Source organism: Limulus polyphemus, unplaced genomic scaffold, assembly GCF_000517525.1.
Source record: "Limulus polyphemus unplaced genomic scaffold, Limulus_polyphemus-2.1.2 Scaffold5694, whole genome shotgun sequence".
In the NCBI taxonomy this organism is placed as follows: Eukaryota; Metazoa; Arthropoda; class Merostomata; order Xiphosura; family Limulidae; genus Limulus; species Limulus polyphemus.
The window spans coordinates 17,006-22,505 of record NW_013671304.1 but is presented as its reverse complement, the minus strand read 5'-3'; positions in this window follow the sequence as shown (position 1 = coordinate 22,505).

The following is a 5,500-nucleotide window of genomic DNA, read 5'->3' as shown; positions in this document are numbered from 1 at the left end:
AAATTCATAACAAACAATCATTTTTTAGAGTTCCTAGTTGTAGGCTTGAAATATAATCTTTGCATTTTGATTCAACTTGTTCTTGCACTTTTTGACGATTCATGTTCCTCCCCCTTTTAAATTAACAATTTTTAATGATCTTGTTTATTAAGTATTTTGTGTATATTTATGGAGAATATATTTTACTCTACACACGTGCACGTGCATTCAGTTGAATGTTATTTGTTTCTCAACAGTTTACTGCTGCATCGACTTTTTTCTACCTAACTATTATTTAGAGTCAGGTGATTTTGTGTCTGGGGTTTCATGTAAACACGTGTTTAACAAGCGTGGAGTAACGAAGGAAGCCGCTCACAGCAACATCGCATATATTATGTATTTATAGTCACGTAAATCAGTTTTCAGTGAAATATGATCAACTTTTAAATAAGTCATGGACATTTGCAGCATTTCATAAAGTATATCTGTATAGCTTTTGATGAGCTTATGTTGGTAACGAAGAAGAAGTTCGAAACTTCTACAGGATAGAAATCTCAACTTTCAAGAATCAACTTAAAAGTAGCCTCACAACCTTAGCAACAGTTTGTTTAGTAGCTGTACATAGATTTTGGCGCAGTATACCTAGCCGTTTTTGCTGTTGGATAAATGGCTTCAAAGTCCTATGACCTGCACAGAAGTTTGTTTAGTAGGTTTGGCCAGGTGTGAATAAAATATTCATAGTTGTTTTTTTTACTGTAGGCTTCTGAAACAAGAATAATATGAATAATAATATGAAGAACAAATGGATGAAATTTAATTCTGGCTAACAGTCGGAAAATCAACTTTTCTACTATTATCAACATTTTAGCAGCCTTTGCTATTGAGATTTAAGAACACGTCTGCTTTTCAAGATGGTTTTTGCCCGTATGTAAACCCTATTATGAGGCACTATCTATACGATAAATATCAGTATATATTTTTAGTTATGTTGGCCATTTTCCTCTTTAATAATGTTCCATTCGATATTAAAAGACTCATCATCGGTAATAAGCATATAAACAAACATTAGAACATATTACAAGAAAATTTACATCTCAATCGCTAGCCTCTGCCCGCAACTCACCCAGTAGACAAGCGGTAAGTTTGGGAAATTTTAAATCTCAAGATACAAATCAAGGTTCGATACCCTTAATGGGCACAGCAGAGATAGCCCATTGTGTAGCTTTGCGCTTAAAGACAAATGATCTCAATCAGCATGATTCTGTTAAATGTATTTGTGTAATATCTAGCATACTATCGTTTTTATCTGATGGAATTAATCTCTGGTGAACAAAAAAATAAGAAATGAAATTTAAGAAATATATCAAATAAAGCAAGTAATTTTGTACATTATTTGCTTCTCCAATTCTTTTTTCTGGGGGTAGCTAATTGACTTAAATCTCACAGTCACAAAGAATAGTCCGGAAACTAAGGAAGTGCAGAAAACAACTTTTTTGAAATGTATATATGACATGAAAATATACACACAAAACTGCAAAGTTAAAATTTAAGCAAGTCTTTAATCAGTAATAAATGTAAAGTTGGTTAAATAAGAAGACGTCAGCGCACTATTCGTACTTTCACAAGAAATGACAACTATATTCTCTAATTTCACAGTGTCATGCATTATTGTTCGAAAAATACACTTTCTGTGACTTCATTTGTATTAATAAGGATGATAATCAAATTCATATATATTACGAAATTTTTAGCAACCGCTCAGTTTTCTTTAACGCTCTTTTTTTAAGGTCATTTTTATCTCAGGCCCTAAGTCTTATATCCTACATATTTCCCGGTAAAACAGTATACTTGTGTTCAGCTGACCTTGGTTGGTTCACAAAATGAATGATAAGATTGCTCACTATCGTCATCAACAAGAACGGAATAGTCTTGTCATTGTTGCTTACTATTTTTGCTGTTAGATGACGCCAACTTGTTTGTCGAGGTTTCAGAACACAAGCTGAAATAAGCGGTACTCCCGCAGTTCACTAAAACGTTGTTTTACAGCACTATCTAATAATACTGTATAGATGCAATTCAGATTCTAAAATAAATAGTTTTGGTAAAAACTTTATGTAATTATTATACGCATACATTATATCGAATATAACGTTGCGCTGGACTTCACTTATAGCATCACCTAGTTAAACAAACAGTACAGAAACAATTCAACTTGCTAAATTTACCAAATCCACAAAATCTGCCAATGGGCGAGTAAATAACTGACTCACCTTTTACTGTAAACATCATGGGTAAAAAGAAGGAGAAGGAATACAAGTGCGACATTTTCTGCCATTTAATTTCTTCCATAATTCGTAGGTCTAGTATTATTGTTTTAACATACACATGTACCTCACGATACTTAGATTAAGTCCTTCTCAAGTGAAACAAATCACACGCGATACTATTATATATATATACCATCGATTTAGTACCACGTGACGCTAACATGATTAAAAGCACGTGCTTTTATTTCACCTTGTAATCTCTTGGTTGTCGTATAAAGTCCTAGAAAAGTGGTCCTCGATATATGTGGGAATACTGGCTAACTTCTTTCAACACCTCTGGCACTTCAATATCGAACACACGACAAGAAAGTCAATTGATCGCATTCCCCCCACAATTGTCGTATTGTTTATGTCATAACTTTGTTGCACAGTTCATGTTAACCGTGTGGTTTCAACACATTTTACTATAATAAAACGTAAAATCTATTTAGCTGCTTTCATCCTACGGCAACTTCTTTCCTTTAAAGCCAACGTTTCTTGTTTTACATGGTGTGGAAAACAACCATAATCATAACAATTACTAGATAGTGTTTTTGTTGTTGTTTCGTTACTGTACAAACCAGAACGTGATGAACATAGTTAAAGTAAGAATGCTACATGTTGTTAGAAAATAATAATAATACTGCTACGAACACACTCGCAACACAGAGTGTACAGTGAACATAATATTAAAATATAACAAGAAAAAATAGGGTAGACCCACAGATGTACTTACTTCATAGTTAAAAATTTAAAACAATAAAACTTATGTACAATGACATTAATATCACAGTAGAAATGTGAATTTGAATTTAACTAACTTTCAAACTCGGAATGAAGGTCAAGAGTTGTGTATGTGGGAGGGTGTATTTATTAATTATATTTATTTATTCTTCTAGATGAAAAATTTCCTCACCAACAGAATGAGCAGATGGACCCTAGAACATTCCGCATCATGAATGAAGTCCCCAACCCACCCAGTGAATCTAGATACTAAGTGGCCTACTTTAATAGAAAACAACATATTTTAAAGAATGAATAACAAATATCTTGAAAATAACAATGTTTGTATGTATTGTGTATTTGATATACCCCTCTCTCCCCATTGATATTTTATGTGTATGTGGCTCTCAATTTTGGACGATTATTGTCTGGTATAATAAGTATGATAATCAGTAGGGAACAAACAAATATCTTTAGTACTAGCAATAAAAACATACTTTTTACAATATTAGTGGTTTGTTTGTTTGAAGTTAAGCACAAACACCTGTCCACCACGGGTATCGAAACCCGGTTTATAGCGTTGTAAGTCCGCAGACATATCGCTGTGCCATTGGGGGCAATATTAGCGGAAAATGTAGTTTTGTTCGTAGTTAAGCAGAAAGTTACTCATTTGGGTATCTGTGCTCTTCCCACCACGGATATCGAAACCCGGTTTCTAGCGTTATAAGCCTTCAGAAAGTGTAATAATCGAAAGCATATTAAATATTCCTTGATTTTAAATAAATATAGGTAAGAATATATTTACCGGGAACTTCTATTGGCTCTGGGGAATGATTGTATATGCTCCCCTCCCCCCTCTCTCAATCAAATCCCTATCTGCCTGAAACAAAAGCCATGGAAAAGTAAGATTCCACATTCATCCTGTTTTTTAGTATATTCGCTAACCAGTTAGGGAACAGCATTACGACATATCACTTGATGATCAAACCGTTGGTTGTTGTTAAGCACAAAATTACACAATGGCTCTCTGCGTTCTGCAAACAACGAGTATCGAAACTCGATTTTTAGCGCCGTAATTTTGAAGACTTACCGCTGAGATTATCAAACGAATTGGAAAATTTAGTGATAAGAACAATGAGTAGAATTATACAGATCAAGCAGTACACAATACAATGTATAATTATATTCACACAATTACATGCCATTATGTAGTATGTTTGTCACCCGGTGGAACAGCAGTAAATTTAGGAACTTACAAAGCTAAATTCCAGGACTCGATTCTCTACGGTGGACACAGTAGATACTCCAATGTGGATCTACTATAAAACAAAATAAAAAAACAAGCAGTATGATTATAACACTGCAGCCTACAAGTTTATTGTTCCGTTTATAACACTATAGCCTACTAGTTTATTGTTCCGCTTATAACACTGTAGCCTACTAGTTTATCTTTCCTTTTATAAAACTGTAACCTACTAGTATATTTCCCCGTAATTAACACTGTAGCCTGCAAGTTTATTGTTCCGCTTATAACACTGTAGCCTACTAGTTTATATTTCCTTTTATAAAACTGTAACCTACTAGTATATTTCCCCGTAATTAACACTGTAGCCTACAAGTTTATTGTTCCGCTTATAACACTGTAGCCTACTAGTTTATCTTTCCTTTTATAAAACTGTAACCTACTAGTATATGTCCCCGTAATTAACACTGTAGCCTTCTAGTCTATTGTTCCGTTTATAACACTGTAGCTTACTACTCTATTGTTCCGTTTATAACACTATAGCCTACTAGTCTATTGTTCCGTTTATAACACTGTAACTTACTAGTTTATTATTCCATTTATAAAACTGTAGCCTACTAGTTTATCTTTCTGTTTAAAAAACTGTACCCTACCAGTATATTTTCCCGTAATTAACACTGTAGCCTTCTAGTGTATTGTTCCGTTTATAACACTGTAGCCTACTAGTTTATTGTTCCGATTATAACACTGTAGCCTACTAGTTTATTGTTCCGTTTATAACATTGTAACCTACTAGTCCATTGTTCCGTTTATAACACTGTAGCCTACTAGTGTACTATTCCGTTTATAACACTAGCATATTTGTCCATTGTTCCGTTTATAACACGGTACCTTACTAGTCTATTGTTCCGTTTACAACACTTGTGCCTACTAGTTTATTGTTCCGTTTATAACATTGTAACCTACTAGTCCATTGTTCCGTTTATAACACTGTAGCCTACTACTGTACTATTCCGTTTATAACACTAGCATACTTGTCCATTGTTCCGTTTATAACACGGTAGCTTACTAGTCTATTGTTCCGTTTATAACACTGTAACCTACTAGCCTATTGTTCCGTTTATAACACTGTAACCTATTAGTCCATTGTTCCGTTTATATCACTGTAACCTACAAGTTTATTGCTCCGTTTATAACACTGTAGCATACTAGTTTATTGTTCCGTTTATATCACTGTAACCTACAAGTT